The 21,383-nt window shown below is 43.7% G+C and overlaps 2 long non-coding RNA genes across 2 annotated transcripts in view; one reads left to right on the top strand and one right to left on the bottom strand.

Moving 5' to 3' along the window:
* Nucleotides 1-21,383, top strand: part of LOC128331474 (uncharacterized) — a 38,317-nt gene that overhangs the window by 7,671 nt on the left and 9,263 nt on the right. The gene's annotated exons all lie outside the window — the stretch shown is intronic.
* On the bottom strand, nt 14,605-20,046 carry LOC128331471 (uncharacterized). Its single transcript, XR_008310315.1, has 3 exons — nt 19,528-20,046; nt 18,994-19,088; nt 14,605-14,918 (listed from the first exon to the last, which is right to left on the bottom strand). It is a non-coding gene; the product is annotated as an uncharacterized LOC128331471 (long non-coding RNA).

The raw sequence follows: 21,383 nt of genomic DNA, 5'->3' as shown, positions 1-21,383 counted from the left end.
CAACCTCTAAAAACAATAATTTGTGTGGTGCGTATTCAACTGGAAGTACCCAACAGCCTGATTAACCTGCCACCCTCTGAACCGTCAGACCTAAATGTGAGTCCAGGAAAGGATCCAGCCCCCTAAGTGCCTGGAGTAAAGATTGCCCCCTGTTTCTATCGATTCCTCAGAACTTTGGGTGGGGTCTTTCATGGACAGTGGAGAGGTTCTGGCACTCCCTTTCCTCATCTTCCTTCTCTTCTAAGCCTTCCACTGAGTTTCCCTCCAATCTAGCCAGTGCCATTGCCTTGCTCATGACTTTAGTTAGGACTTTAAATAATTTCCAGCAGCCACAGCAAATCTCACAGGATGCTAAGCCCAATTGCTTGGCCTCCCACAAGATTGCTACATGTCTGGGATCTCATGAGATAATGAAGTACATGAGTGTGTGTTCTCATGAGATAATGAAGTACATGAGTGTGTGTGGGGTGTGTGTGTGTGAAGCTGGGGGCCCCTCAGGAGCTGGGGTCCCCGGGTTTTTGAACTCATCCACTCAATTATAGCTACACCCAGAACTATTTAGTCCACACTAAATTCATCTATTTGGGATGTTTGTAGGTTTATATGGTAAGGTCTCATCTGGCCTCTCCCCTCCAAAAAGTACTGTGCCTTAACAAATACCTCTTATTTATCTTACAGCTTTTTTAAATGCTCAAGAGGATATTTCTGATAAATCTTCTCTCATATTACAGACATATATAGTGGAGTTGATAGTGCAGCAGAGCCAGGCTGCTAGGCGCACAGATAATGCTTATTAGGGAGCTGAATCAACTGGCTTAAAAACGAGGGTTCTCTTCTAGTCTTTTCCCAGCACAAACCAAACAATGTCTTGCATTCAGCCGAGTCGCACTGTCCTCAAAAGGACTGTGAAGGTCGAGGAAATGTTTCCCAAAGCTTCCTTGTGAGTTGACTCTGCGATAGAACTTGAAATGACTTTCATTTTGTGTGCGTTTTATTTTCGTGTGCTGCTTCTCTCAGCATGTCACTTTAATGCATTCCCAGTCTCTTTTTGCAGGAGGTTGTTGCTTTCCTGGAGACAAGGCTCGGCTATAAGACTGTCTGACCAGATGTGTTGAGTTTAACTGTCATCCCTTCACTGCATTAGGCACTCACAGAAGTGTAAGTCTTCTAGTCACTAAGACAACAGTTGAGCTTTAGAACAGCTTGAACTGAAGCCATTTCCTATTAAATCTCAAATAATGCATAATGAATACTTAATTAAATAGAACACATTTAAGGTTGGAGGAGACTCAGCCAATGTGGGCGGTGAACAATTGGTTTGTACCTCCAAAAGGAAAAAAACAGCATTAATGACCCTTCTGTGGACTAGTCTCATAGAGGGGTAAACTATTTCATCTAAGTCCAAAAATGCAAAATATGCCCCCAGCACAGAGAAATGTTAAACCTGCATTATCTGTTCCTCTCAGGCATTAATGGATTTGTCAGATGTTACCACCTTCCAAATGCCAGTGGAAAGAGATTTCCCTCCCTTAAATAGTTGTATGGATTCAATCTAACTTGTTTGAAAATTGCTGCCAATTTGGACCTAGTCTCACATTTTCAGTAATATGACATCATTCTGTTATGTACAGAGAAGCTCATGGAAGTAAATGTTGAAAAGGTTTAATGCTTCGCATTTGGAGAAAATCCTTGAAAAAATGTGTAAAAGAGAAGAAATTAATTGTCACTTTCTTATTCAATTTTTCCTATCTAGTCTCTGGTTTAAGAGTTTTATTTTGTTTATACCTCCTTAGGGAAATATCCTATTCCCTCCTTTCTAATCTCTCTCTCTCCATGAGACTGGGTCCACTTCCAAGGTTATATTTTCTCCAAGTCTTTTGGAGGTGAAAAAAGATTTAATTTTTGCTCACTAATTCTGAAGAATATTGGATTTCAACAAGTACCATCAGCTTACCTAACATAAGGGCTGAATATTTTTAGCTTCTTTTGCCTTCCATTTATCTTTTGCATAGTGTAATTGAATTTTTGGCTTATGTGTTCTGCATAGTTTGTAACATACCATAAAATATTTTATATCCATAGAGTAATCAGTTAAAAATACCATCACATCACTGAATAATAAACACCAAAATCATATATGAATCAAGACCAGGCAGATTTCCAGATGCTAATGTGAAAATTAAAAGGGGAGGGGGAGTAAAGCAAAGGAAAGACATACTGGCCACAATCCATAGCAGATTCTGTGTAATTCTGCAGGGTCTGCACCCTTCTATTTCAGCTCTTTCCTGTCTTCAGCTTTTGACTTGTTTGCCATTACTATATCACTGAGCTGTTGGCCCCACTAATCCCCAGCCTTTGCTTGCTCCCTCAATTTATTATCAGCTAATATTCTTGGGCTGCTGAGCACCTTTGGAGGAAATCTGAAGACTTGGCTGACTTTGCTCACTCTAAATTCATGCTCTTTCCTCTCTCTTCTGCTGTTTATCTGGTTAAGAAACATTTTAACCCATTCCCATTACAACAATCCCTGGAGCTTTTTCTTGACTGAAGCCTTCCCTCCATCCTTCCCTTCCCTCACTTTCTGCTCAAGCCCTTGCCACCTTCTTCATTGATTAAGTCTTCCACAATTTCTCTACTTCTGCAAACACTGAAGCTCTTCTCAGGTTCCGTGAGAAGAACTCCTTCTGGGTCTGTGGGGAGAGTGGGCTAAGCCCGCTCTCCCCACAGATGAGCAGCTGCTCATAGCTGGGCAGCCGGATCGGCCACCCACACAGTGGCCGGCTCCATCATGGAGTCGGCGGGGCTGTGGGTACTGTGGGGCCATGCGTTGCCTAGAAGTTCCAGGATGCCCCATGCAAGTGTGCAGGGCATCCTGGAGAGACCCCTGAGCCCAGAAGGCTGCTTGCGATCTCCCGGTTGGGGTTCTACTCATGTCTTGCCACGTGCCGCAGCAACACATGAGCAACGAAATGTGGTTAATGGAGTGCTCACTCTGTTAACCTCATTTAAGGGGAGGGAGCTAGACGCCTTGGGCTCACTGGGCTCACTTGCGAGCCCAGTGGTTTCCACGATCCACGGAAAGTGGGCTAAACTCCCTTAGGCTGCTTTCCATGGATCATGGGAATAGCCTCACTGTCTCTCCTCAGCATTCCTCTCTTCTCTTCCCAAAACCGCTTTCTCATTCCGCAGCATTTCTGGATACTAAAGTTACAGAACTCTCTGCTTTCCCCTGTTTCCTCCCAATTCCTGATTGCTCCTCCCTCATGTCATCAAGCTTCCTCTTTACTGAATTCAACACACCACCACCTCTCCCATTCTCAGAAAGTCCTCCCTTGAACTATACTATCCTTCTAACACCTGGCCAATCTCACAGCTTCTTTTTGCTTCCAAAACTCCTTGAGCAAGCTGCTCATTCCTACTGTCTACCAGGCCTGCTCAACAGTTTTTGGACTACAGCTCCCATAATCCCCAGTGATAGTGGCCAATAGGATTATGGGAGTTGTAGGCCAACATCTGCAGGAGGGCCAAAGTTGAGCAGCCCTGGTCTAGACCTGCTCTCCTTTGATTGCTCTTGGCCCCATAAAACCTGGCTCCCCCTGCCATTCTCCACTGAAATTTCCCTTGCTAAGAGCATTATATTCTCACATCCAAATTTCCCAAGATCTCTATTCTTGTCTTGCCCCTCCTTGACCTCTGCTGCCTTTGACACAACTAATCAGCCTCTCCTGCTTGAACCCCTCCATGCCTTAGGTTTTCATGGTTTTGTTCATGGTTTTGGTCTGATCTGCGTTCTGTCTTATGAGCTGTTCTAGCAGATCACTCAAACAACAAACACAGTGGACGCATTTCCTTTGCTTTCCTGCTCTCTGTTGGGGTCTCTCAGGGTTCTGTTCTGTTCTAGGGTTCTGCTTTTGCTTCTTTACACTCTCTTCTTTAGTGACCTCATAAACTCTTACAGCTTTCTGTGCCGCCTATCTGCTGATGTAGCCTGTTCTTCTTCCCTATCTGTGACTTTTTCTTCTTCTATTCATTCCACTTCTCCCTGACGTTCTGATATATCTGCTTCAATGTCTCATCACCATCTCAAACGCAACATGCTGAGACCCAACCACTTATCTCTTTTCCCAAGCTTTCCTGATTTTGCTCTGTTGTCAACATCATTGTTTGTCCTGTAGTTCAGGAACACAGCCTTGATTTATCTTTAATTCTACACTCTCATGCTCCCCATATGCAATCCATTGCCAAGTCATGCTCCTCTTTTTCCCCTTGGAAAACTCAGCTCCTATCTTGACTATTCCAGACTTGTCCTCTCTGGCCTACCTCTCTCATATCTCAGTACTCTCATTTCTATCTCAAATTCTGCTGCCAAAATTATTCTCCCCTCAATCTGACAGCCTGATTGCTTCACTGGTGTGCTATTTTGTCCCAAATCCACCACAACTCCTTCAGCTATTTTTAAAGCTACCCATGGCCTTGCCTATTTCTCTTTCAGCCCTTCTTTCTTATCAAATTCCTACTTTTGACTTCTGATAAACTTTACTTTAGTGATCAAAGGTCCCCTGCTCCTCTGCCTATTTCCCCTTGCTGCCTCATATGCTTGTATGTGGTGCTTACCTCAAATTCCTCCTCAAAACCCACCTTTTCTGCATTCACTTATCTTCTTAATCCTCATTCCCACCTATAACCATGGTAGAAGTATGTATCATGACATATGATTTCCATGGGCTTAAGTGTGCAAAATGTTTTTGCTGAACAATCATACCTTGAAATACTGATTGATTTTTACTCACCAACAGCCCAACAGTTTTAGGACCAACAAAAGGAAGTATTTTTTCACACAGCAAATAATTAATCTATGGAATTCTCTGCCACAAGGTGTGCTGATGGCCACTAGCTTGGATGGCTTTAAAGGGGTATTAGACAAATTCATGGAGGACAGGTCTATCAATTTATTTATTTATTTGATTGATTGATTTATATACCGCCCTTTCAAAATGGCTCAGGGCAGTTTACAACAGAATAAAAACAAGTAAAAACAGTTAACAATTAAACAGAATAAAACCAGAATAAAACCAATTAAAAAATTCAAACAACTAAAAACCCTGGAGAATCAGGGCAAACATTAAAACAGTTAAAACAAATTAAAAACCCTGAAAGGCCAGGACAAATAGATGGGTTTTAAGGGCTCTCTTGAAGGTCAGTAAGGAATGAAGATTACGAATTTCTGCTGGGAGTGCATTCCACAGCCTGGGAGCAGCTACAGAGAAGGCCCGCCTCTGAGTCGCCACCAAATGAACTGGTGGTAACTGGAGACGGACCTCCTCAGATGACCTTAATGTGCAGTGGGGATCATGTAAAAGAATGTGCTCTCTAAGATAACTCAGGCCCAAGCCGTTCAGGGCTTTAAAGGTAATAACCAGCACTTTGTATTTTGCCTGGAAACATATCGTCAGCCAGTGTAACTGTTTCAAAACAGGCATAATATGATCTCTCCGGGTTGCCCCAGAGACCAGTCTGGCTGCCGCATTCTGAACTAACTGAAGTTTCCAGACTATGTACAAAGGCAGTCCCACGTAGAGCGCATTGCAATAGTCAAGCCGGGAGGTTACCAGCTAATGCACCACTATTTTGAGATCATCCTTTTCAAGGAATGGGCACAGCTGTCAAATCAGTCAAACCTGAGAGAAAGCACTCCTGGCCATGGCCTCCACCTGAGATACCAGGGTGAGGCCTGGGTCCAGGAGTACTCCCAAGCTGTGCACATGCTCCTTCTGGGGGAGTGTAACCCCATCCAGCACAGGAAGATCTAACTCACCCCTCAGATAATTATCCCCCACAATGAGCACCTCTGTCTTGCTTGGATTCAGCTTCAATTTGTTATCCCTCATCCAGTCCTTTACTGCCTGTAGGCAGGCATTTAGAGAATGAGATTTCCTGAAAATGAAAAGGAGAAGTAGATTTGGGTGTCATCAGCATACTGATAACACCCAGCACCAAACCTCCTGATGACCTCACCGAGCGGTTTCATGTAGATGTTAAAAAGCATTGCTGACAGAATGGAGCCCTGAGGGACTCCACATAACAGCTCCTGTTTTGAGGAACAACTGTCACCAAGCTCCACCATCTGGAATCTACCTGAAAGATAGGAATGGAACCACGGCAAAGCAGTGCCCCTTATCCCCAACTCCCCCAGGCGATCCAGAAGGATACCATGGTCAATGGTATTGAACGCCACTGAGAGATCCAGAAGAACCAGCAGAGTCACACTCCCTCTGTCGATTCCCCGGTAAAGGTAATCCATCAGGCCGACCAAGGCTGTCTCAACCCCATAGCCAGCTCTAAAGCCAGTTTGAAATGGGTCTAGATCAGGCATCCCCAAACTGCGGCCCTCCAGATGTTGCTGAACTACAACTCCCAGCATCCCTAGACACAATTTTTTGTGGCTGGGTATGCTGGGAGTTGTAGTTCAGCAACATCTGGAGGGCTGCAGTTTGGGGATGCCTGGTCTAGATAATCATTTTCCTCCAAAACTGCCTGGAGCTGGTCGGCCACCACCCTCTCAATCACCTTGCCCAACCAAGGGAGACTGGAGATTGGCCTGTAACTGACCATCACTAAGGGGTCCAGGGAAGGCTTCTTTAAAAGTGGTCTAATCATTGCCTCCTTCAGACAGAGGAGCACCCTACCCTTCCTCAGCGATGCATTTATGATATTAACTAGGCCATCTCCAACAATCTCCCTGCTAGACAGAAGCAGCCAAGTCAGGCAAGGATCCAGAGAATGGGTGGTAGGCCGCACTGCCCCAAGCAGCTTGTCCACATCCTCAGGAGTCACAGATTGAAACTGATCCAATCTATTACTGCAAGAGGGATTGCTGGACACCTCCTCCATAGACCTTGCAAAAATAGTGGAGTCCAAGTCAACCCGAATGCAGGAGATCTTATTCGCAGAGAAACCATTAAAGGCATCACAGCAGAGCAACTCCGGGGACTGATTAGAAGTAGAAGGAGAAGAAATCAAACTCCTCACAACGCAGGATAGCTCCACTGAGCATGAACCTGCAGCCGCAGTGCGCACAGACCTCTTTTTCGCTGCGTGCACTGCCACCGCATAAGCCTTCAAATGGGTCACATGTTGAATCCTGTCAGATTTGAACTGAGTTCTCTCCATTTGTGCTCTAGTCACCTACCCAACCACTTCAGCCCCTGCAGCTCCTCAGTATACCCAGGGGTCATTTGTGCAGCAGGTCAGAAGGGATGCTTAGGAGCAATCATGTCTACTGCCCTGTTGAGTTCCCTGTTCCAGGTTCCCACCAGGGCATCGACAGAATCACCAGCCGCACCAACATCAAAATCCTCCAAGGCCTTTTGAAATCCTACTGGGTTCAGCAGCCTTTTTGGACGGACCATCCTAATAGGTCCACCACCCCTGCAGGGGTGGATTGCGGCTGTGAAACCAACCTTAACCAGGTAGTGCTCCATCCATGACAATAGGGAAACCACTGGATCCCCCACGCACGGAACACCCCCCTGATCCGAACAAAATACCAAATCGAGTGCATGGCCGGCAATATGAGTTGGTTCAGAAACTAATTGAGATAGGCCCATAGTTGTCATGGCTGCTATGAACTCCTGAGCCGCACCAGACAAGCCAGCCCCAAAGTGGATATTGAAGTCCCCCAGCACCGAAAGTCTAGGAGACTTCAACACCAACTCCGCGACCAGCTCCGTCAGCTCAGTTAGGGAGTCAGTTGGGCAGCGGAGTGGATGGTACACCAACAGAATCCACAATCTATCCCTAGTTCCCAGCCTCAAAAATATGCACTCAGTATAAGTCAGCTGTCTCACAAGGGCCCTGGTAAGGGAAATTGTATTCTTATGGACCACAGCCAATCCACCCCACCCCCAGCCCACTTCCCCTGGCCTGCTCCATGACAGAGTAACCTGGTGGGAGAAGCTGAGCCCACACCGGACCACTCGCCTCCCCCAACCAAGTCTCAGTTATACATGCCAGGTCAGCTCCCTCATCCACGATCAAATCATGGACAATTTTGGTCTTATTCTGAACTGACCTGGTATTGCAGAGGAGCAAGGCTAGATTTTGTGTGTCATTGGAGCTGCTCCCCAAGGCCTGAGAGTTGACAGAGCAGTTGGAAGTGGAAACAGTTACTAAATTACTGATTTTCCCGTCCCCTATAACGGTCAGCTGCGCTGTCAGCTCCAATTCTTCTATTCCTCATCACTACAGTAATAGTTGCCCCCAAACTGCCAGGCACACTCCCAGTACAATCCCACTCAAGAAAGCCCAAACACATGTCTGCAAAAAGCCTGGCCCAACCCAACCCAACCCCCCAGCCCTCAGTCCCACCCTGAAGGCCCAGCAGCAAAGGCCAGCCCCTTTTGGCGGCCGGCTTTGGCAGTCGCCTACCGGCAGCCTGACGGCCTCGCCGACCGCTATGCCTTTGGCGAGCCTCCTTGCTTTTAAGCTTGCAAGCCCCAGAAGCCACCCCTCTCACGAGCAGCTCCCAGGACAGGCAGCAGGTGGTAGAGCTCTGCAATCTGGGAGGCACTCCGTCTGTGCTGGAATGTCCACAGGAGGCAGAGGGGCTAGATGGTGAGTCCCAGCAAGGCAGATGGAATGGCCCTGCTCTCCCTGTTACCTTCCCACTTGCTTCTGGCAGGTCTCTTTGCTTTATTGATGACTACTAGTCTGATGAGTATAGGCCACCTCCAGCCTCAGAGGCAAGATTCCTCTAAGTATAGTTGCAGGGAAGCAACAGCAGCAGAGAGGGCATGCCCTTACCTCTTGCCTGTGGGCTTCTCAAAATCATCTGGTGGGCCACTGTGGGAAACAGGATGTTGGACCAGAAAGGCCTTGGGTCTAATCCAGCAGGGCTGTTTTTATGTTCTTAACTGTCATCTGTTCAAATTTAGGCTCTCTGTACACAGATTTTGTTGGTTATCAATGAATAAATGTCAGTCTTTTTCAGACCATAAAATGTTATTTGGGACTTACTGATAAAACTCTTTTGTCTGGGAAATTGCTATATCATTAATTCCCAAATGTCTTTTGACTTTGGAGAAACTGTTCATTTGGCTTTATTAATAATCAACAAAATGTCTTTTTGAGAAGAATAGCAGATTAATTTTTGTATTAGTTGGCCGCTTGGAGACCAGCACTGATTTTTTTTAAAAAAATTATCATCTACATTTTAACCCCAAAGTGGTTCAGGTTTGTTCATATATTACGAAGGGCAGGATCCAGTCTATTTAGTTTTCCTCCTTACCAAGTTCAAAACATCATCACCTCTCCCGTTCTCAAAAAACCCTCCCTTGAACTATCCTAAATAATAAAGGAAAGGAAAGATTGTGCAGTTGAGTTGGTGTCGACTCCTGGTGACCACAGAGCCATGTGGTTGTCTTTGGTAGAATACAGGAGGGGTTTACCATTGCCTCCTCCCACGCAGTATGAGATGATGTCTTTCAGCATTCCTATATCACTGCTGCCCGATATAGGTGTTTTCCCATAGTCTGGGAAACATACCAGTGGGGATTTGAACTAACAACCTCTTGCTCCCTAGACAAGTCATTTCCCTGCTGTGTCATTAGGTGGCTTATCCAAAATAATAAAAACTCCTAAATAAACTAATGCCCTATTCAGACATTATGAGGTGATGCATTCAGTTGTATATACCCATCCATATGTTTTTGTATGAATGAAGAGTGAACCTGGCTACAGGTCCCTCAAATGCATGGTACAGATATGCATGAAACACATGAAACATGCATGAAACACATACAGATTGCACACTGCACACATGCATTTTGAATAGGGCTATAGTCTCATAGAAATTAATGGGACTTATTAATGTCAGGTCTCATTTCTTTCAATGGTGTTTAGGTGTGAGTAACATAGGCTGAATCTCCCCCAAAATCTGAGGACATCATTGCAAAGCACTCTTGTATGCTGTGGTTCTGTGAGCTACTGCATTGGGGCAGCTAATCTTTGCACCAAGAATGGGAGTTCCAACACAATGCCCTACAGAAGACCATCATGGGACCTTTTTGTTCATAGTTCAAACAGTAAATTTCAAAGAGAGACTATTCAGAACAACAGATGCACCTAGTGAACAACCTGCAACCAAATAAAACAATTCCCAAGCCAAATGTCTTCAGCTAAGAATAAAATGGAAAAAGATCGTAGCCTAGTTATGATAATTGGTTCTTGGCCAAAGGGGCATGTGCTTAGTCCATTGAAAGTCAATGACAAAACTGTCATTAGCTTCCATTGGAATTAATGGCATCTGAAGGGAATATAGAGTTCAACCTAAACTATTAATTGTTGACTGGGAATAAGTTGTACTAGAAGAAGTAATTACTTTGTCTATAAATAGTGGCTGTTTCAGCCATCTGTACAGCTTCCAGTCCATAGAAAATTAATTACAGACTCTTGCAGGTGTGGATTTGGGATAGGGTTAGTGCTTCCTTTGAAAAGTTTTGTATATTTATTATGTATGAAACAAAACTAATTTGTGAATGTCACTACAAATAGCTCTCAGTATTATTGTTCTATGAGGTCTTCTGCTGTGTTGACCTTAAGCCTTTAAAACATCCTTTGTGTCAATGTCCTTTGACATCCTTTGTGTCAACAAAGGATGAAAATAAATGGTCACAGAATTAACTAGCTTTTTATTTTAAAAAACAAAACCTATCCCAGAGAAAACAGGAAATAGAAATAATTTGGATTTCTCCAATCAGAAGCAATCCTATGGCGTTTTCTTCCAACTGCAATGCTGTGGTCGAAGAAGTTGTGTCTGTGGAAATTCTGAGGAAGACAGAACTTTTAGAGAACCTTTTTTTAGAGTTCTCTTTCAAAGTTATAGAAGTTTAACTAATCCCAAGGTATTTTTGCCTGTGAGAAATATCACAAGATGGAGATGCCTTGAGAGGATGAATGATTAGAACTTTTTCAGAAATCCAATTAAATTTAATCAAGAATCTTATTATGCAGAAACACACTTTACCAGTTAATCTATGACTTTACTTATACAGACTAGTACTTCATACTCAGTTCCTTGTGGATGCTTCCAAGTTGTTCTTTAAAGGTGAAAGGCTGAGAGTGTTTATATTGTGTTTTGAAACAGAAGTTAAAGATACGAATTGCTGAGACAAAATTTAAGTTCTGTTTTTGTTTTGGATTGCTGCTTGCTGGCTACCTAGACCAAGTCATAGATAACTAAAGTGACAACAGCAACATTCTGGCAATGAAGCATTGGCCTCCACATGGAGACCAAGTGTGACTTAATTTCCTGGGTACATTCCATTGGGTAGTACAGATTGACTTGCTGTGTCTTTGTTCAGAGGTTTAAACACAAGGAAGCCCTTCTCATGATCGGTGAGAAGGGCTACCCTCTTTTGCGAGGAGTGAGCCCAAAAGTGCTTACCTCCCCGCAGACGATCAGAAGGATCTCGTTGGGCGGTCAGATCACCCACGCAGATGAGTGGTGGCTCTCCTGCAGGCTAACCGTGCTTCGCCATGCCTTGCCCGGATGCTCCGGGGGTCAGGCTCAGGAAAGTGCCGCTGCTCAGTGCCCCGCCCCCAGAGCCTAAATAATGCACTGTGCAAGTGCATGGTGCATTACTGGGAACCCCCCTCCCTCTGAATGCATCCACCATGGCTGCAAGCAGCCACGGCAGACACACAATCACTTAGCCTGAACTTTGGGCATGCTTGCACCCAAACCCTGGGTTAAGTGGCAGGCTACCTGAGAGGGCTGGCCGCCACACCGCTGCTGGAAACCACTTGGCTCTCAGAGGTTTTTACCTGCCACAAAAACTGGGCTGGGTCTCCCTAGCCCAGTTCTTGCTGCTTGTGAGAATAGCTTCTATTTGTTTTCATAACAAAGGGACTGAGGGTGGAACCACCTTGTAGCAAGGCTGAAAGAAGACTTTTAAAAACTGCTTCTAAAGTGTAAAAGGAGGTCAGCATTCTTAGTGGTAGCTGCTGCTGGAGGCCAGAATATACACTTTTTCACAATACCCTGGCATTGTGTTGGTCTGGGACAGTGTAAGGAAAAATACAGTAATCACTGTGTATGTCTGGTGTCTTGCATTTTTTGCCCCACAATGAACAAGACTGACAGAGCCCAATTCAGAAATGCATCTGTACAAGGGCACAGATGTCTGTACACTTATACACGTGTTTGTGTAAATGACTGTACCTGTGTTCATTTTAAAAGTGAACCTGGATACAGGCCCTTCAAATGCATGATATAGATAGGAATTACACTTTTGTACCAGCATTCAACTTAACATGTGAATGGCTGTACCTGAGTACAGAACTGTACCTGTCACTGTACACTCATTGCATGAGTGTTGAACATTTATTTATTTATTTATTCATTCATTCATTCAATTTTTATACCGCCCTTCCGAAAAGGCTCAGGGCGAACATAACATGTGAATGGGTAATATCAGGGCATTGTGCGGCGGGGGGGAGTGGGGGCGGCATGGCAGCCACTGGGATAGGCTTTGTTTCTCCTTTTATACTTTATGGAACTTTTTTAAAGTTTAAAACAAAAGGCCCACCTCTCAGCCCCACACCAAGCAGTACCCCACTTCTTGCCAGGTGTGTGTTCTGTATAAGCAAGTTATGAATTAGGTTGCTGGGAGGGTTTGGGCGGTATTGTTTTGTTTTTTGACAGAACGTTGGTATAATCTGTATCAGACTCCTTTTTTTACTGACATCCAGGGCAGCAGATAGGGAGGAGATGGAGATACATGGGAGACTGAATGTTCTGGGGAAAGCCTTCCTTGGCTCCCCCACCCCAACTACCGCCTCCACCTCTGCTTAACTTTTCTGCTTTCTAGCAACATCCTGTATCTATGCAGCAGAGGTGCCTCTCAGTATTGCTCCTGGGCTTCCCTGAGGGGATTCTTCAGACACACACAAAGGTTCTTCATCTTAGACCATGAATACGATTCTTCCACATCCTCTCCAGTCCTTGTTAGCAGCGTTGGAAATAAAATATCAAACAAGCAAGGTGGTCAATCCAGTCCTTGATTCTATATCAAAGGAATCGATACTGAAAGAATTGACTGACGTACCCAAGAGAGTAGGTTAGGACAAGAGAGGCTAAAGGAGAGCTGGCAGACACAGCCATCCTAGACTTGGGAAGGAATATTCCACAATTCAGTTCCCCCCCTCCCCTGAATATTCTGCACCTGCAGCAGGAAAGAACTGCTAAAAGAATAAAACTGCATCCGTAAATTCTCAACCATGGATGTTCTCAAAGACGGCCAACACTTGAATTTGTAAAATCCTGTTGCCTCAGGGCACCATGATGGTTCTGTGAAAGGTTAAAGATGAATGGGGATGCTGGTTATTACCAGCAATTACCAGCTTAGCACCAGGAATTAGTGTCTCTCAATAGGGGAGGTAGAGTCATGTCTTCTCTGAAAAAGGCAGAAAGGTTGTTTTAAGGTATGGGAGTTAAATATTTTGTTTCTCTTTTATTTATCTGAACATAGGATTGGCACAAAGCCGCTTGGTTAGCTTAGTGGTTTAGAAGGAGAATTGGATATGGGTTCTTTCCCCACTGCTCTGAAGACCGTAGTGTGGCCACGCTCAGATTTATACAAAGAGATTGGTACCTTATGACTCTAAAATTTTATTGTTTCCCTGTGGGTCCTCAGCTGTGGTGGGACTCCAATGCCCACCACCCTATTGTCAATTGCAGCATGCCATGATGGGAGTCAGAGTCCAACACCTGCAGGAGGGACAAAGTTATGCAGCAATGCTCCAAGTCAGGGATGGATCCTGAGGCTTGCCAACTGTGGCTGGACTCTGATACCCATTGCCCTATCATCCATCACACAGGGCATGATGGGATTTAGAGTACACCTGCAGATGGGCCAAAATTGGGCAACCATGCTCCAGGTCGAGAGTGGGTCCTGAGGCTCATCAGCTATGGCTGGACTCCGACACCCATCACCCTATCATACATCACTGCAGTGCATGATGGGATTTGGAGTCCCAACACCTGCAGGAGGACCAAAGTTGGACAGCTATGCCCCAGGTCAGGGGTGGAGTGACCATCCTGAGGCTTGCCAGCTGTGGCTGGACTCTAGCTCTCAACGCCCTTATGTCCATCACAGCAGAGCAGGATGGAAGCCGGAATCCAACACAGGTGAGCCAAAATTGGTCTTTTATCCCTTCAATGTGTGGCTAAAACACTACCTTCAAACCAGCCTGTTGAGACAAATACTGTGCATTACTTCATGCAAAATCAAAGAATCCTAAATACGTAAGGTTATTTTATTTATTTGGACATAGTCAGTATGGCATATTTTCATACCAAGACATCAGAATACCTAAGCAATGTATAGTGGCCAGAGCACTGTATTCGAGCATGTGCTATTGGTGTGGAAATGGCTGGTAAACTTTGAAGATGTCCTGGTTCATCCTTTCCCCCAAATTCTTGTATGGGTTTCATTCTGGATATGTGTTCCGCCGCTTGGGCTTCATTTTGCTCCTAAATAATAACACACTGCAGAAATAATAAAATGCAGCTGAAAATACTGAAGTCTTAATAAAGTTGGTTACTTAACTATTAAAAACTTGAAAACTTTGTGTGTAATATTATTTTTACTGGCACAATAAATTATACATTTAAAATAAATGAACAGATGTTTGGTATTTTCCATTCCATTTATTTGCAGCAAACCCTTCAGCTGGTACACTTTTTAGTCACAAATGTTGTGGAAAACAAATGTTAACCTTGTCTTCAAAAGACAGAATTTGGGTGGGTAGGACTCAGGCCATCTGTGTTCAATGCTTAGTTCTGCCAACATCTTGATTGAGGCCTTAGTTAAATCTCTTAAATAGGGATCCTCTGATATTAAGGCTCTGTTGATAGTCTAGAAAAAAGTATTCCAAAGTTACAGTAGCATTAACAGGAAGTGAGGAATAAATTATCTGCAGAAGATACACCAAGGTAAATTCTACCTTGCAGAAGAGATGCTAAGTAGCTCGGTAGGCTGGGGTAGGGATGTGCACAAAACGCAATTTGAGCACCTAATCGCTGCACATCCTCCACACCTTTAACAGGGAGGAGAGCAGGTCCAGATCTGCTCCTTCACTCTCCTCCACAGGAAGTTCAGCCGTGCTCCCACCAGCTATGATCACACACCAGTGGGACATCTCCCAGCTGAGCTCATGCGACGCCGGCATGCACATGGCCTCCATGCCTGCCAGGGGCGTAGCAAGGTTGTAGTGGGCCCAGAGACAAGATTTTAAAATGCCCCCCCTCACTGAAGCTTAGCTCATGAAGTAAAGAAATCTTAAATGAGCCTGAACAGTGGTAACAAAAAGCATAGTAAAATTATATATATAAACCCTATGTGCCACAATAGAACATCATCCTAAATTATTTTTAAAAAGGTTTTGTAAATTGTGGATAATGCAAGTCATTTAATGGTACTAGAGAAAGACATGCTGTTCTGGTAGCTCCAGGTCTTAACACTCACATCAGTTTTGGAGGATGAATACAACTAAAGGAAGCCTGGGCGGGTGCACAGCTGGGGGAGTCAGTCATGTGACTTGCCTCTGGCCCCCCCCAGGCAGTGGGCCCCCAGACTACTGTCTCCCCTTACCCTATTATAGTTACGCCCCTGTTGCCTGCTGATGTTGACACAGCTAATATATTTGGACTAAGTAATTAGCCCAGTGGTTGGTATTTGGCCATAGATAGGTTGGACGGGGGGGGGGAGTAGCAAACAAACTGCAAAATGGGTGAGCTAGAACTGGTACAGGCAGCTTAAAAGAGTCCTTTCCCAGACAACTTTTAAAGAGGATGAGGTCTGAGCATTTTATATTGTTGTGGATTGTTTTTATTTTGCTTCCACATTTGTTTATGGCTGTCATTGATGTTATGCTAGATTTGATTTTATTATGCATATGTATGTTTATGATTTTGTGGATTGTTAGCTGTCTTGGGCACCTTCTTTCAAGTTGGAAGAGTTGAATTTAAATGATTTCAATGAATGAGTAAATAATAGCAGGCCCTCAGTCTCAGTATGTGCTCTAACCCTGGAGAGAACCCAAATTCTGCACATCCCCAGTGAACATCTTCAAAACAGTGTTCAGATATCATTCCGAAATCTTATATCCTGACCCCATACCATTAACTTTAGCCATTTCCCCATTGTCCAATCCCGATTTTTAATGCTTATCCTAAAAACATGCTCTTGAGATCAAGAAGGCTGTACATGTGCGCAACATGGTATACTGGAAATCATGAAATCAATAGCTCTATTCAGATATTACATCATATGAGTGTACAGATGTCCACACACTTGTACATGTGTTTGTGTGAATGACTGTACCTGCATTAATTTTAAAATGGAACCTGAACATAAGAGAAAAGCCCTGCTGGATCAGGCACAAGGCCTATCTAGTCCAGCATCCTGTTTCACACAGTGGCCCACCAGATGTGGGACTTGGATACAGTTCCCACAAATGATGGTACAGACAGAAAGCATACTTCTCTACTTGTGTTCAACATAATGTGTGAATAACTGTACCTGTTTACAATTCTTTATCTATGTACACTGTATTCTTGTATAACTGTTAAACATAACGAGTGAATGGGACTATTGACTCATGAGGACTCCACAATGAGCCATGGGGTCAACCCATTCCGTTCCAGATATTATGATGTCATGCATTCATACCAGGAGTTTGTGGATCAGAATAAATTTTATTATAGCCCTATCATTGTCATTGGAAATGGGGATACACTTTTTAAACTGGTGATAGACTTCAGGGTTATGATACTGTTGCCCATTTAAACTTCTAGACAGTTTGTTCAGATTGAAGTTTTCGCTATGCACAAGTTTTCTCTGCTCAATATTAGAAGTTGCTCAGGATGAATTGAAGCAGCCTCTTCTTTTCTTACCATGTGGTTAATTTCTGTTTTTTTAAAGCCACTTCATGGTAGGAGCTCTATGGAACTGGGCCACTGGAAGAACCCAACACTGACACATGATATTGGACTTCTGTGTGGAATTTACTGAAAACAGACTGAAAATGTTACTTTGCTATAAGAGAAAAGCCATAACTAGAGCTGATATATTTGATTTTTCCTTATGTGAAGAAAGCTGATCAGGACCACCGTGGGGAAAGCGTGAAATCTTTGCATCCACCAGGGTCTGATCCATATAATGCCTTCCCCCATACGGCTGCTATTTGTCTTTGAAGAAAAGCTCAGTTGGCAACAATGGAAACTCTCTTTTCAGGACAAAAAGCATGCATGGTGTAGCATGCTGTCTGGACCATAGCAGGGACAAAGAGTTAACTCTATGCATGCCATGGTTCCAACATGGATTACTCCCCCACATGCATGCGAGTTGGCTGAAAAAACCAAGCAATCAGCAGCACTAATATCATACTTATTACGTGTTGTTTGGCCCTTAGAGACAGCTTTACATTGTTTTACATAACAAATATTATAACAAGCAACCAGTTTGTATGCAGCAGATCACAGTGTGGATTAGGAACTTCTGTACTCTATCAGACTTAACTTTTGGCCAGTTGTAATGGCATGAGGAATCTTGAGTGACCTATTTGTGAGTTCCTCTATATAAATGGCCCGTTCCATATTAACGCACCACATGGAGTACTGGAAAGCAGTCTCCACATGGTGGCTGTAATTTGTAACAGCCCTAAGATTTAGAAAATGATTTGATTTGTCTTGAGTGGGCAAAATAGAAATAATTTTTCAACTGGTGAATCATGGTGAATCATGAATAAATTTCAACTGGTGAATCATGAATAAATTTTAGGAATGTTGGAGCATGGGCTTGTCATAGGAGGCTAAGATGCCTATTTCCTGAAAAACGGTTGCTGTTTTTTCAAAGTACCTTGTATTACTGTGCTGCAAGATACTAATGTTGCATTCCAAACCATGCTGTCTCCATTTAGAAATTGTGATATTGTGATATTGCATAACAAAAAGCTGTGATTCCATATAAAAATCAACATAAAAATATCTGTGGACACATTTTAATCATCCCAGAATGTCCCCGCTTTATTTTTGTAAAACACCTTCTATTCTGTTTTTTGGGTTGCTGACACAGCATTATGAATGTATTTTTAAGTGCAGTGAAAGTTCAAGAACAGTCACGCATTACAAATTTGTCCTAAAAGCACTTCAAACAATATCCATTCTCATAATTTCTCTTCTAAAGCGGGGCACTTTCTCCGGCAAGGCATTAGCTAATTAAATGAAGGTGGTTTTGTGAAGCAGAATAATCTTCATTAAAGACTAGCCTGAAATTAACCGGAGTTCTTTTACTTGCAGTCTACTCTAAATCTAGCTCTCTAAAAGTGAAAGAGAGGCAATTGCATTAACCTACATTTTATATAAGCCCAATTAATTCACCTTTCAAACGATGACCGTTTTTGACAGTTTTGATCTATCTATGTAGACTTTTTAAAAGGACTGCTGCGCTCTAATGTGTCGTGATGAAAAATGATTGTGATTATTTCCATCACTGTGCCCTGTGTGTACATTATATTGTGCTGTATGACTCTCAGGTATTGCAAGTATATATTAGCGGTGGCATCAGCATCACTGACTACATTTAAATAGTTCCTGTTTATTTATTTTATATCACCTTTCATAAGGCTTCCCAAGGCAGGTTACAAAAGTTAAAATACAACAGAACTCCACAAAAATCACATTTAAAACCTTATAATCAGTTAAACAGTAAAAAGAGCTGAGCGACCTGGCAGCCTCTAAAGGGTAAAAGCCTGAACAAATAAAAAGGTCTTCAGTTGTTTTTTAAAAGCAGTCACAGATGTCAAAGAGCAGACATTCACTGGGAGAGCATTCTAGAGCCTGGGGGCAATAACAGAGAAGGCCCTGTTCCACTACACAACAATTTAACCTCTCTCAACATTAGCACATGGAGGAAAGGCCCCTCTGATTACTTTGTTGGGCAGGCAGAATCCCTTGGGAGCAGGTGGTCCTTCAGGTATCCAGGGCCCAAACTGTTTACGGCTTTAAAGTTATGTTATAACATCACCTAAAACAGAAACATAACAATAATTATGTTAGCTTTTACTCTAACACATTTGCTCTACCCTACCTTGTGCATTGTCATGTTATATCCCAACTTCCCAAACATCACCCTGGCTTCCCCTGCCCACCCCCCCACCCTGGTTGATCTCGCTCATGTCCCCAACTACTTGTTTGTTAGTTTAGAATATGTATATACTGGTTTTAAACAAAAAAAAAATGTTCACAAAGTACAACAAAAGGAATGAACAAACAGTCCTCTTACCTGGTGGCATGGGTATCTGGGGAGGGGGGCAAGAGGTACAGTGGCTTCCCCTGGATTGAGTCAGTCCCTATTAAATTCAATGGGGCATACTCCCAGGGAGAGGGGTATTGAAGTGCTGGCTTTGTCCCTGACCCTGGAAAAAGTCCTGTAGATGTCCATGCCTGGCAGCACATACTCTTACCTGGCAGCATCCCAGCAGCGCGACCTTCTCTTCCTCACTCTCTTTCTTATGTGATGGCTGACTCTGCCCCACCTCTTTATCATGCACTATTGTAAAAAGGGAAGAGGCCAGAAGTAGAAATGGGGAGTGGGGACCACAGCATCTCCACATTCTAGCCTACACTCTCCTCTCCTTCATAATTCATCTTCTCCTCTTTTCCTGCTTTTTAAAATAGCAAGAGGGAGAGGAGGAGGAGGAAGTGTGGTGTCAGTGTGAAGCTACCATTTCTGGGCTAGGAGATACCAGCAGGACTTGCCAAGAAGCCTCTTATGAATACAACAAACATTTAGATACCACTTTTCAACTAAAATTCCCAAAGCAGTTTACAAATAAATCAATAAGTAAGTAAAGCTCATTGTCCCAAAAGGGCTCACAAACAATCTTTAGGGGAGCGGGGGCCGCGGGGGGGACAAGGGACGCTATGCTGGGGTTGGAAAGGGCCAGTTTGTCTCCCACTGCTAAATAAAGAGAATCACCACTTTAGAAAAATGCCTCTTTCCTCAGTTAGCTGAAGACATACGTCGGAAAAGGCCAATGAGTGAATCCTTAGGGCGGGGCTTGTCCAGGGCTTCAGTAGCCTCGGAATCTGCTGTAATGTGGCAGGCTACCACAAGGGGCAGCAACACACAGGGCTTCATGGCAGACAGAGCATGACCATTTGGGCCTCCATAAGACAGAGCTGTGGAATAGACTCTTTTCTCCAACAGTACCTCTTGTCTTACACAACAGTAGAAATAAGTAAATAGTATATAGAGATTGTTAAGCTAGATAGCCTCCCTACCAATAGAGGGAGCTGCAGCAACAGTATTGTTTGACTTGGTGAGAGACTGCAAGCACAGCTACAGGATCCAGATCAGAGTGCTGAGGGAGGAGTCTGGGTGAATGCAGCATAGTGTTCTCAATAAAGCTTGAGTAACAGCAACTAGGCCCATGTGTTCATTGAGCAGACGATGCACTATTAAAACAGAGACATCTTCACTAAGCAGCTTATCCCTTTACTCCATCTACTGTACATGATGGACTGCTCTTTTGTAGGGAAGTTATTAAAGCAAAGAAACATGCATGCCGGCCAGAAATGCTGTACTCTTTGGATGGGATTGTGAAGTATGCAGGATTTTGACTTTAGCTAGCAAGTGAAAGCAGATGGAGTCTTGCCAATAAAAGTGGAGGGGATAGTATAATGGCCAGGAAGAGCACCTAATCATGCAATTGCTTTAATGTGGTGCAAGATTTTGCATGCTAAAACTGGGAAGTGGAGTGGTAACAGTGACGGGTCATGGGGTATGTTTCGGATTATGTTTCCTCCTCCTATAAATAGCCGCTTTATATGAGAAACTGTTGACCTGGATGCACCTTTAATTAACCATATAGAATCCTGATCAGCAATGCATGGCAGATTTTCTTCTAATCCTTCTGCAAATTTGATGAAATTCAGCAGCTCACAAATGTTGTTAAGCACCTCTCAGGCAAAGGTCCATGAAATCCTGTCATGATTATAATTAGCTCTGCAGTTTGGAAATGGTTAGGGATCACTTGAAATCCACAGATGCTCCGCAAGAGCTCTGGTTCGCTGCACAGATATACCTGGGCTGAAGGACTGTGGAAGATGAAGCGTGCTGGTAACTAACTTTGGAAGGTTGCAGTTGTTCTATTTACTGGAGCTTATTATTAGCTGGAAAACCTATTTTTGCTATGAAGTGCCCTTGTCAAATACAGCCTCATTGTCAAGGGGCAATAAAGAAGTGACATTCTCCAAGAAGCTGTCCTCCTTGTGACCGTTCAATACTATCCCCTAAGTGAAGATTTAATGTACTTTG

The sequence above is a fragment of the Hemicordylus capensis genome, chromosome 6 (assembly GCF_027244095.1).
Source record: "Hemicordylus capensis ecotype Gifberg chromosome 6, rHemCap1.1.pri, whole genome shotgun sequence".
NCBI lineage: Eukaryota > Metazoa > Chordata > Lepidosauria > Squamata > Cordylidae > Hemicordylus > Hemicordylus capensis.
Note: the sequence above shows the minus strand (reverse complement) of the source record. Positions and strands in the feature narration are given on the sequence as shown.